General features: G+C 38.9%; 1 long non-coding RNA gene across 1 annotated transcript; it reads right to left on the bottom strand.

Moving 5' to 3' along the window:
- Positions 1-747: 747 nt before the first annotated feature.
- Positions 748-11,185, bottom strand: LOC137478633 (uncharacterized). Its single transcript, XR_011001716.1, has 3 exons — positions 11,012-11,185; positions 10,169-10,258; positions 748-1,171 (listed from the first exon to the last, which is right to left on the bottom strand). It is a non-coding gene; the product is annotated as an uncharacterized lncRNA (long non-coding RNA).
- Positions 11,186-12,329: the final 1,144 nt, after the last annotated feature.

The following is a 12,329-nucleotide window of genomic DNA, read 5'->3' on the forward strand; positions in this document are numbered from 1 at the left end:
TAGGCAGCATGGATATTGGAATGATCACTGAAGAGGAGGGGACCTTTTTTTGCTGTCTCTCAAGGCAGAAAAAGCCTCAACTCATATGTGATAATCCTGAAGGAGGTATGTTAGAATAGTTGGTTGAAAAATAGTTTTTTTTCCTGATGCCTTTTCCTGACTGAGCACTCAGGTTAACAAGTGGGAGCTCATTCAATTGAGCAGAGGTGGCCTCTGGACTCCTGTGAGCTTATTCTGCCCAAATGCACTCATTTAGTGAGGCAGCTTCCCAAGCCTGAAACTCATTCCTTTGAACTTTCACACTTTATAGACCAGTAATTAAAGATATCAGAAAGAGAGGTTGAGGGAGGGCACAATTTCTTAATTTTGTTCTCTTGTTTGTTTGCTTAGAGTTCAGCCACTGGAAATGTGATACCTCTAGCATTTAAAAGAAATCAGAATATAAAATATCCTGTTGCTTTTGTCTCTTGGCTTTCTCGGTTGCAAACTAGATAACTCAACAGGAGAAAAGGAAGCCATGGCTTTTATCTTGGCATCTAGCTCCTGGCACTTATGCTTTTGTAATCAGCCTTCAGGAGACTCTATTGCATTTTAACCATTTTCACGATTACTCAATTATTGATCTGTCATTTCATCCAAATTTCAGGGGGACTTGACCAGTTCTGTTTTCACCATAGGTTTAAGATTGCCTCTTTGGGATCCTCACAAACTCCATCTCTGAACCCAGTGTTTTCCTGCAGGATGGTCTTGGTTTTTTTTTTTTTTTTTTCCTTGGAGGCCTTTTGTCTGTGGTTATTACTTTGGCTGCCTTAATAAGCAAGAGCCATCTGGAGGCATGGTTGACCGAGTTTGCACCTGCGTCTACATCTGCACTGTCTGGCCATGTCAGGTGGATGTTCACCTAAAAGATCTAGCTCAGTGTGATAAAAAGGAAAAGAAAAGGGAGGGAGGGTCTAAAACTGTTATTCCTGCCTCCCTGCAACAGCAGGTGCACCAGATGGCTCACAAAGTAATTAGGGTGAAGAAACAGTGTCAAGACTTCATGTGGTGTGGTCTGTAAATGATCATCAAATCAAATTCTTTATCAAAGATGGAGTTTTCTCTCTCCCCACTGGCAAATCGATATACATTTGAAACAGCACATGTAATGTGCTTCCTTACGTGCAGGCACCTGGAATGCAGACAGAGAAACCTGGTCAAGAGACCATTCTTGTTAAGCAGCCATCTGTCATAACAGACTGTCCCTAGGCATTCCCAGCCTGTTGAGTTGTTATGCTTTGCTTTCTTTGAAGGCAATTTTTCCTTAAAAAATATTTATTTCACCTCCTTAAGTGGTCACCTAGAGGAAATTTTGCCAGGCAGCATGTAAGGTAAACAGCACAAGGCTTCCTGGTAAAGATGTGCTTTGGCAGCAGAACAAGGACCTAGCACTGGTTTAATCTGCAGATCTACTTATTTCTAAAGCTTCTTGTATTTCCACCTTTTTCTTAGCTTTTGACTGTGTTAGCTCCCTTGGATGCAGGGCGACTCTGGCTCCTGCCTGAGCCTGCTGGACAGACCTACCAGAGCTCTGGTTGGTGTGTTGGGTATTTGTTAATGTAGGATAACGCACTGTCACCGTGTCGCAGCCCAGGGTGCCTCAGCTGAGGACCACTGCATCCCTACCATATTGCAGAGGGGCTGCTTCTGCACAGCTGTGTGCTGCCCTTCTCTTCACCTAGCCCCTCTCTGCACTCACCTGAGCTACCCACTCCAACTACCAGTGTGTTCTCTCCTCTTTTCTATGCCTTTGTCCCCATCTCAAATCCCTGGTTGTGGCCATGGAACTCTGCACCACCCTGGCACCCATGGGAGCAACATGGATGGAAATCACAACCACTGATGAGTAGCTGAATGGCAGGCTTGTGGCTTTAAATACTTTTACAAGGGTATTTCTGTTTAGGTTCTGAAACAACTCTTTTTGTCACACACAGCATTTTGTTAAATAACTTGAGTAAAGCAATACCCCACAAAAAAGGAGAAGCCTAAAAATGAGCTTTCAGCTGGCTTCTCAGATAATCACAGAGCAGTGAGGGAGCAGCTGCAAAAGGTTTAGATACTTCAGGATAAATTCTGTAGAAAAGCTTACACATAAAAAGAAGTTTTAACACTGTGTATAATGCTAGCCTAGAATTTGAGTCTAAGAAAGGCAGTCTGTTGTCCTCCTGCTATTTACAAACTGAATTATTTTGATTTGACTGTCAGTGTGTTTGGGTTTTTTTTCCAATTTATATTCTGCTATGGTGAGTTTATATATTAAAATTGATAGATTTACCTTTCCAAATTTGTGATTTAAAAAAAAATCAGTTTAATTTTTTGGAAAGCCTGTCTATAGCTGAACGTTCTCTGTTAAAGGAAGTTACATCAGTGTTAAAAGGATACAGGGTCCATGTGGGAAACACCTACAACATGCAGGACAAGAAACCTCAACTGGGTTGCAGCACAGGAGATTGGAGTGGGCTGGTGTAGAGCCTTGTAATCTGGCAATACAGTGTAAAGCATGGGATGCTGAACCCAAAAAATTTCTCCAGAACAGCATTTGCAGTGCTCATGAAAATAAATCTAGAACTATAACTTTTTTTTTTAAACCTACTTGGCCGCTGGCCAGGAGTATCTAAACTTGCTGGACTTTTTAGGCCAGGAAGTTTGGCTCAGTTCTTACTCATTTTACACTGAGATCCAAACACCAATCAGAAGATAGTCTAATTCCTCTAAAATATGTGTACATCTCTGGGACTGGACTGTGACCCACAGAAATACACAGTGTTCTTGTTTTCTTTTAAAATCTGCTCTCCTCCTTCCCTGCTCCCCCTCTTCTCTCCCTTTCCTCTTCCCCCAGGCTTGGCAAGCCTCTTAGCCCAATTCTTGGGTAGAGGCTATTGCAGAAAAGGTGCATGGTAGGAACATCTCCTTCTGATTTCTCAGGAATAAAACTCAACTCCTCACTTGAGCTGTCAGGCTCTGGGTCCCAAATACATGGAGAGGCCTCTGCTCCCTTGGATGGTTTGGCATACAGCCTGAAGATTATTTTTTCTTGCTAACTAGCTGAAAATCAGGTACCTGCTCAGGGTTCTCTGGACCAGCTGGACTTTAGTTTCTGCTCAGTGAACTAGGTGTTTCTGTTTGGGCAGATCTGTGCCTAATTTTTTGACTTATAAATCCTTTACTGCTTCTAGATCTCAGTTTAATATAGCCAGCAGTTCAACTCTTTCAATATCCACTCTCTGTTCAAACCTAGATAATTGTCAATCCTGTAATTACAGTGGTGAGCAGCGTGTCAGTACCTTAATATGCATTCCTGGTTACTCATAGCCATACTCTTCTCCTCCATTCTAGTAAAAAGGAGCTAAATTTCCCCATTGGTATTGCTAAAACCACCTTTTCAAATCAAACCTAAGCAAATAAAGCAGCTCATGTATATGCACTCTGATCTTGACTGTTTCCACGGCAGATAAACTATTCTGTCTCACTCTACCATGCATCTGGAGTTTTCCCCATCAAATATGTCTTCACTGAAAAGACAAAAAAAAATCTGTTTGTAAAATGCCTAGGTCTTTGTTTTCCTGCAAGAGGCAGTCTAGGAGTTTTCCCCTGTTATAGTTTGTATTTTTGCTTTTGTTTTTTTATATCTTCACATGTACCAGAAAATACATTTAATTTCCTTACTGCTTTTGATTACTCCTGGTTGGCAAACAATGAAGACTAATTGTTTTCTGATGTAACAGAAACAAACATGATTTTTATTCACAAGTAACCTTGGCAGTGTCAGAAGGGGCATACACAGCCCTGGGAACAATTTTCTTAGCTAGCTGTACTTACAGAGCCACAAAGAAAAGTCATTTTGTTGCTGTTTCTAAGATAAAACTATGGCAGAGAACTAAGATGCAATCCAAGTCTCACATTCAAATTAATACATAATTAAGCTGAAATGCATTTTTAAATAGCAGGAACATGAAAACAGTGATGCAACTGTTCTTGGGCTAGGTTTGCATGTAAAAGAAGCACAGGAAGCTGCTCAGCTCCATCGCAGCCTGGGCCCCAGACCAGCTGATGAGAGGGAAGCTTTAATGGTGCAGATACAGTGCTGTGTTCTAGAACTTGTTTTGCTTCCACCTCATGTTAGCAGCAGGGCTCTCTATAACATTATGTGGACATATAAGCTGGGATGAAACCAATTTCAGGCATCCTGCTGTATCCCTGTGCCAAACACAAGCATGCACTTAGTGATGGATGGAAGAGGGGTAGGTGAATCTTAAGGTAGATGTCTTTTTTTCACAGATGTGTATAAACAGGGCAATTTAACTGCTTATAAAAAGAAGAAAATGGATATATTTGCACTGGTCGATGATGGAATAAAAAGTGTTGTCATTCTACAAATGGTATCTTTTATATGTTTCCAAAGAAAGAAAGAAAACAAATAGCAAAATTAATCTATTCATTTTGCTCTGTGGTAATGTTTCTTCAAATTAAATTATTCCATAATGACCTATTCAGTGCTTTGCATTATTTTTGAAACAAATAGTCTATTATTTTGGTACTTCTCTGGCCCTTAAAAGTGTGTCTCAGTTCTTCAAAAAGTGATGTAGAAAAGTAAAATTTTCTTCTGATTCTCAAATAGGAAACAGGTACTGGAATTCTAAAAATCTTAGTTCCTAGTGAGTGTGATCCCACTGAATTTCTGTGGATAAGTTTTGCAATGGCAGAACTTAACAGGGGACCAAGATCAAACAAGAATGAGGATAAGACTGTGACTGAAGCTCACCTCACACTGAGCGTACTGAGATCATCTCACACTGAACTCACTGAGATCATCTCACACTGAACTGAAACTACCCTTCCTTAGTTGCAGGAGCTTTGCTGAAGCAAGAACTAGGAAATTAGGTCTCTGTGCACATTAACAAATTTAATAAATTCTTTTTTAGTCATAAGTGTAAAAGTCAAATTTCCTGTGCACATTAACAAATTTAATAAATTCTTTTTTAGTCATAAGTGTAAAAGTCAAATTTCCAGTGTTTAATAGTGGAGCATACTTGTGGTCAATTTGGGTTCAAACAGCCTTTCAGTTAGCTAAATCTGCATTGTGAGGATGCCATACCAAAATATGTTCTGAGCAAAAAGCCAACTGTGATCAGTGTAAGTCTGTGCTGAAACCATTGTAGGACTAAGCCCTATGTGGTAGCTACAACATTTGAATTAAGAGACACAGTAGAATATTTTGCGGCTTTTCCAATAAAAATAATAATTATGTAGTGCTTATCAGCTTGGAATTCCAAATGTAAGCCTCAGGGTCAAATAGCTTAGAAAACTGAAACTCTGCTCCCTTCCTGGGGAAAAAAAAAGGAGATGAAGGAGATTCTATGCAGCTTCATTTACATAAATTGCAAACATTGTTTACAAATAATACCATTTACTGTGTTCTGCTCTTCATCAATGACAAAATATTCTTACTCATGCACCACAGTAGCATGAACCCCAAAACTGGTAGGTCACTCTTATCAACATGCAGTGATTTTATGTTTGATACTGTAGTAAAGAGAGATCATTTAGAGGGTGCAGAATATTCTTATGAGCACAGGTTGCGTGCATAGCTCTGGTGCCCTTGATTACGGCAGGTAAAACTCATTTAACCTGGTTAGCTTTCAGACTGAAGAGAACACATGGTCAGGATAGTTAGGATGCCTTTTTGGAAACTCAGCACCAAACCTGCAGAAGTAGATTTGAAATCACAGAACTGAGCCCAATTAGCTACACATCAGAGTAGATGCTGCTGAAGTGATTTTCCTTGAACTAAAGCCGTGTGGTGGAGGATCAATCAATCAATTTATGAACACCTCGAGGGTAATAATAGCCTAGTGAATGTGAATTTGTCAAGGACAAATTGTATCAAACCAATCTAATTTCTTTCTTTGACAGGATAAGTGAATAAGGGGGAAGCAGTAGATGTGATCTATCTTGGCTTCAGTAAGGCTCTTGAGTCTCCTACAGAGCATTCTCATAAACAAATTATGGTATATGATTAAATCACCACAGAGAAGGCTCACAGCTGCTTGAGAAAACAAAATCAAAGAGGAACTATCAATGTTTTTTTGTCAAACTGGGAGGACATTTAAAATTTTGTATTTCTGAGTCCATTTTTATCCAATCCTTTGCTAATCAATGATCTGGATGATGAAATCATGACAATGCTTTCAAATTTGGAAGGAGTTCCAGAAAATAGGAAATTGTTCCAAAAGCAGCTGATGAAAATTTGATAGAGGCACAGGCAATTGCAATAGAAGTGCTTTGTGTACATGAAACTGGGGAGAAAACACTCAGGAAGCAGTATAAGGCAGAGAAGGAGTTAGGAGGACAAAGACAGTGGCAACAGTGTGGCACTACTATGTTAAAAAAAAATATTCCCCTTTTTCTTGGACAAATTAATTTTTATTTGTGAAGAGTAAGAAGCTCTAGGTGGCTCGAGATGACCTTGCTTGAGCAGAGAGGTTGTCAAGATGACCTCCAGAGGTCCTTTGCAGTCTCAGCCCTTCCGTGTTTCAGTATCAATCTCACTACTGAGATCAGTGATACCCCATTTCGAGTAAAGTTTCAGGCTTCAGACTATGGGAAAGATGTAAACAAACACTCAAAGGGCAACAGGAAGATAAGATAAATGATAGAGGCTTGAAAAACTTGACATCTGAAATAGACTGAAAGTGAAGTAGGACACCTTTGTATCATTTGTTGCACTGGGCAGCAAATGTCCTCCAATATCTTAGTGTCATTAAAGCACATAACTAACATTTGAAAACTTGGGCTTCAACATACCTCTGATGTATGTTTGATTTTGTGTCATTTTGTTGGGTATTTAAAAGCTTAGATGTTCTTTATTTCTTTCTCTACAACTGAAGTTCATAATGTTTACCATGTTTTCTTGTTTGCCCTTTTGCTCCTTTTTTTTGTGTACTGAAATATCCCTAGGCAGAAGAAACTCTGCTATTGATGTTGGCAACTAAGATTTACAGAAAAAATATAATTTCAGCTCTGTGTAATTAGGGCTTTGTAAATTTTGTAGCATTATACCACTCTCTTCTGCATTTCTGTTATACTGATTGGAGCAACACAGGTGAAGAAAATGAGTAATGCTAGTCAAGAAAATACTGTGGTTTTATAGAGTAACTATTCATGAAGAAAAAAGCCTTGAAACATTTCCAGAACTGGAGGCAGAGAATTTATTGTTCCTGCTGGATCTCAGAATAACTACTGCTTTGTGTCATCATTTTATAATCCTTGTCTGTCAATAAACATAACTGTAGCTAGCAATAAAAATGATACAGGCTCAGTCAGGCAATGCTACCCTGGTAAAACAAATTTATGAGCCAGTTAATATTTTTAATCCTGTTACAGAGATGACCTCAAAACCCAGACCATTTATTTAAGCCTCTATCCCCTAAAGGAGCACATGTGGATGTCAGATAAATGAAACCTGCTTTTGAGTCATGTTGATCTTGGGCTGAGGTTGGGCAACAAGAGGGAGAAAGGGTGGAACTGTGGATATCTGTCTGCAAAAACAAACCAGCCCCATTAGTGTCTGTCTCCTGTCCAGTACAGTGTTGGTGAAGCACTCTTGCAGGCTGCAATGAAGCCATTCATTAGATAACACAAAATTCAGTATGCTGTATTTTTCCCTTACCCACATCAGTTACATGCCAGCGATTATTCCAGTTCTACCATTGATCCAAGATGACTTTTCACAACAGGGAGCCATTCTGTTTACGCTGCTTCAGAAATCCCTGAGATGTTATTTGATCTACAGCATCCATTAGATGCTGAATACATTTCCTTCTATATCGTTTCATCTTATTAGGAAGATATGGCAATGACACTGTCTTCTAATTGCTATCCAACCAGTGCTTTGTGCCTTGTTAATTTTGACTAAGACTCTTTTCCTACATAGCGCACTGTAGATATTGCTAATAGGAGAAAGACAGGTAGTTAATTGATGTCTCGAGTGTTACACAGACAAATGAAAATTCACTGATAATCAGTTTTTCTTTGATGGAAGGGTCAGATCTTCTCACTAGTTGCTACACTGTCCTTTTACTCTATGCTGCAAAGTACAGTATTTTATATTTGTAATGGCTACCAGAAGAATTTATGCTGCTGCCCACATGTTATAATGAATTATTACAAGGAATGGTCACTTTTTAAACCTTGGCCAGATATTCTCCTGAAAGTGAAAGCCAGGGAGGGTCCTAGGTCAGAGTGTATTTTTGCACTGATTGTCTGAGTCTCCTGGAAGTCTGCAACATACCAAGACAAGACACATGGTCTTAACAACACAGTTATAGGTTATAGGCACCAAGTATAAAGTAAGAGTGGCTACAAAGATATATTCATATTTGGGGAAGCCAGATGAGTCAATTTGGCAATAGGAGTTCTACTTCTAGTTCTCATCTGTCATATAAGAGAGGAATTTTTGATGGCTCCAGACAGAAATTCTTTGAGTCCTGAAAGAAAATAACTGAAAGTGCAAGGAAAAGAGTTTTCTTTCACCCAAGCTACTTACAAAATCTCTTTGTTCTTGGATTTAGACCCCAATCCACATCTTCTGCACTGCCTCATCAAAAATACAGGTTGATGTTTCACTTCTTATGTTTTGTGTATACCAATCCCCTACTGTACCCACAGACATGCATCTCAGGCAAAACAAATGATGATCCTTATAGAGTGTGAGCTAATTGTTGAGATAGATGGAAAGAAACAGCAGTCAAATCTCCTAAAACAGGATAACAGAAGCTTTCTGGTCATGAGCAAATATATTTACATACCTGGTCTTATAGAAAAGATGGATTGAGTACACTCAGTTGAGTTATCTTCCTGCAAGTTGGTGGTTTGTAGAGAATTGGTGTTCTGCAGCCCCCACAAAATGTAGAACTGAGTATGTAGCATCTCAGAAGTAATGCCAAGACTTTTAGATTTATATGCCTGCATTAAAGACAAATTGGTAACCATGTAGAATGCTATACATCATATTCAGTGTCTCTCTGTTCACTACAAAGGTTTACTTGTGAAAAAATGTTCTGGTTTCACTGTTAATTTTGTTCAAATTTCTGTATGTGAAGAACAGCCTTCAGACAAATAATCATTTAAAGTATAGCAGCTGAAAACAAATGCTAGGAAGACTATAGCATCAATTAATTTCTTAGACATTAGAATGGCTCTCTGGATAACAATCAGAAGTTGCCAGACAAGAAAAATCGAGCAGTATGGTAAATGAAACAAAAAGGCCCAGTAAATTCAGTACAGTCTGATGAAAGTCAAATTCTAGATATAGCTTCCTGCTGAACTGCAAGAAGGTTATGTGTGATCTTAATCATGTGTAATGATATGGATGAGCACAGCTCAGAGCAGCACCCTTGCACTCTTCATTCAGCCTAATGTGCCAGTGCTTCTGCACACAGAAGCTGATGAGTGCCAACTTCTCAACCACTGTCTGAACTTACAGATATTATAAATTCAAAAATAACACCTACATGAGAAAATATTTTACCTACACTGTCATAATAACACCTACGATTAGAGAGGGGGAAAAAGAAACCCATGAGTTTTTATCTCTTCTTTCCTGGTTTGGTTTTTTGTGCATTTGAAAGCAAGCTGTACATTGTCTGTTTCAATGTTTGCTCAGTCTAGACATTCTGTTATTCTTGGGGCTAAGGGAGGGGCTAGGGAAAGAGAGAGACAAAAGAATCACATAGCAAAAAAAGGAAAAGGATAATGTGATTTTAAAACCTGGAGAAAGGTATTAACACAGGTTTTTGTGGATACATCAAAAGTGTTTTAACTCACTGGATTTTGAGCTTGGAGAAAGGAAGGGCTGTGTCAATATTCTCACTGCATGGAAGGCAGAGAGAGCAGGGGAGGAAAGCAGGTGAGAATCCTCCTCCCTCCTGTGGCTGCAATTCTGTGCCTGTGTTGAGCTGTGCATGTGCTGCACACAGCCTCGGCAAAATGCTGATGTACTTCTCTCACAAGTCTGCCTGTGAAAGAGCAAACACTCTCCCTATCAGTTCCCTTCCTCTCTGTGTCTTAGTGCAATTGTCAAGTTTGAAAATTACAGACATTGCATGTGCTTAAGGAATTGCTAACTCACCCTTCTGATTTCCTCCTTCCCTTCTCTTCACCAGGTGGGCAGTTTTCATTTTTCACATTCAGTTTCACTCCTTGTTTTTGCCTTTCAAATCTAGCAGTGACGCAGGAAGAAAAAATAAAGACCTCAATAGTATAAAGAATATCTCATTAGTTTTGATTTATTATTTTTTCCCTTCCCTTGCACAGAAAACTGTAGATTTAATTTGAGGAGAAGCTAACTGGTGAACTGCAACTGAGCAGGAATTCAGCTGGAGAAAAAATGCAACTCAACATGAGCAGTTTTTATAAGCTTACTAAAATCCCTTATACACGAGCTCTTTCTTTTCCTCTCCTAAACAGTGTGTGTCACATTGGCTCTTGTAATTCTGACTACCCTAAAAGGCCACCTTGAAATTAATTTCACAAAATATCATTTCCAAAACATGTTTTCAAAACTTTATTTATTATTAGAGAGGGGAGCTGAAAATTTAACCTTTGATCTAGACTAAATAACTTTTTGCTGGTTCACCCTGAACTGTCATTTCCATTGAACGGACTAAAAGAGGCAGAACATCTGAGAAGCAAAAACCTGTTTTCCGAAAATGCTGTGGTTCTGCCAGTGTCTCACAGACAAGCTGGAACTAGTCTTTCTCAAGCTGCTTTAAAAATAATATTTGTATTATTGCAATATTTCTTCTTTGAAAATAGGTAATTTTAATGATGGATTTATAAGTGATGCAGGCAGCCATTCCCCCAACCCCTTTGCCACAATGTGTGGGAACATTTACCCATTGCTATATCCAGGCAGACATGATTCCAGATATCTGTTTAGTATTTGAAATGGCTGAATGGGTTTTCTACTCACCATGAAATCAGAGGGAACTGAACCCACAGTCTGCTATTAATCCCCATTTCTTTTGCAAAGGTTTTGGTTGTTTTCAGAACTCAGATGCTGAGGCAAATTTTTGTTTTCTAAAACTAAATACTTGTTCTGATTTTCCAAGTGACTAAATAGGTAACACAGCCCAGAGAAAGAGGAATGGGAGGGGAGGAGGAACAGGGAGGAATGGCCCCTGTGTCTAAAATTGACACTGACATATCAGCTTTTTGGGACTGGGGCCTGGATTGCCTTACATCTCTGTAAAGTGCTTAGCACATTTTGGGCTCTGTGAGCTGTTGCATTAATAATGACCTTGGCTCACACATAACAAACAGCCTTAAGCTCAGGCCAGTCAATATTTAACCTGGGCTGGGAGGGAAAAGAAGGTGGCACACCAAGCACCATCCATCTGAGCTCCCAAGCTGGGAGATAAAGTTCTCAGCCGTCAGGCAGATGTTCACATTATATTCATGGCTGCTGCCTATTGTTTCATCAGCACTGGAAAGGTTAACAGTTAGAATTATCTAAAATACTGTCTTTGGCTCTTGATCTTTTCTTCAGTGTTCTCTGACAACCCAGGTAAACGTAAAATTCTTGTTTATGATAAGAGCATGGCGTAAGTGTGGCAAAAGGGGAATGTACCACTTTGTACCAGGGCAACTCAAGATGGGTTGGGCCACTGTTCATCTGACATGCACTTCAGTTAATGGAAGAAGCTATTCAGGAAAAATAATATTTAGGAAATAATCAGGAAAAAAAAATAAATTTAAGTCCAAAATAGTAATCCATATTCTGGGCTTTTACAGTGATAATGTAAAGCCATAGGAAAAGGATATGATGCTATACAGAATTTATGAGCAACTGGAAACAATGTGAGATGTTGCAATATTGCTAGCAATAACAATTCATGTCTTTGCGGTGTTCTGGGCAAAAATATCATAGAAAAATAATGTTACACAGTTTAACAATCAATGATCTTTAGAATGTAGTACTACTGAATGAGTTTTTGCTGAGAGGATGCTATGAGGGAAGAGAAGAAGGGAGAGAGAAATTCTCTGTATTAGTTTTAGGTTTGCAAAGCAGTTTCCATTTTACAAGGAAAATGCTACTGGAGGAAATATAAAAATAATTTTCATTCACCATTTTGTAACTATTAAACACAGATGCACCAGAATACAAAATCTTTTATTTCTAATTAAAAAATGTATGAGTGTTATAAATATGTTAAGCTCCTCTGTTGTTATGAGTCAGCACAGACTAAAAAAATGTATTGTTAAGCAAGCTGTAGTCAATATTGATTTTT

The sequence above is a fragment of the Anomalospiza imberbis genome, chromosome 1, assembly GCF_031753505.1.
Source record: "Anomalospiza imberbis isolate Cuckoo-Finch-1a 21T00152 chromosome 1, ASM3175350v1, whole genome shotgun sequence".
NCBI lineage: Eukaryota > Metazoa > Chordata > Aves > Passeriformes > Viduidae > Anomalospiza > Anomalospiza imberbis.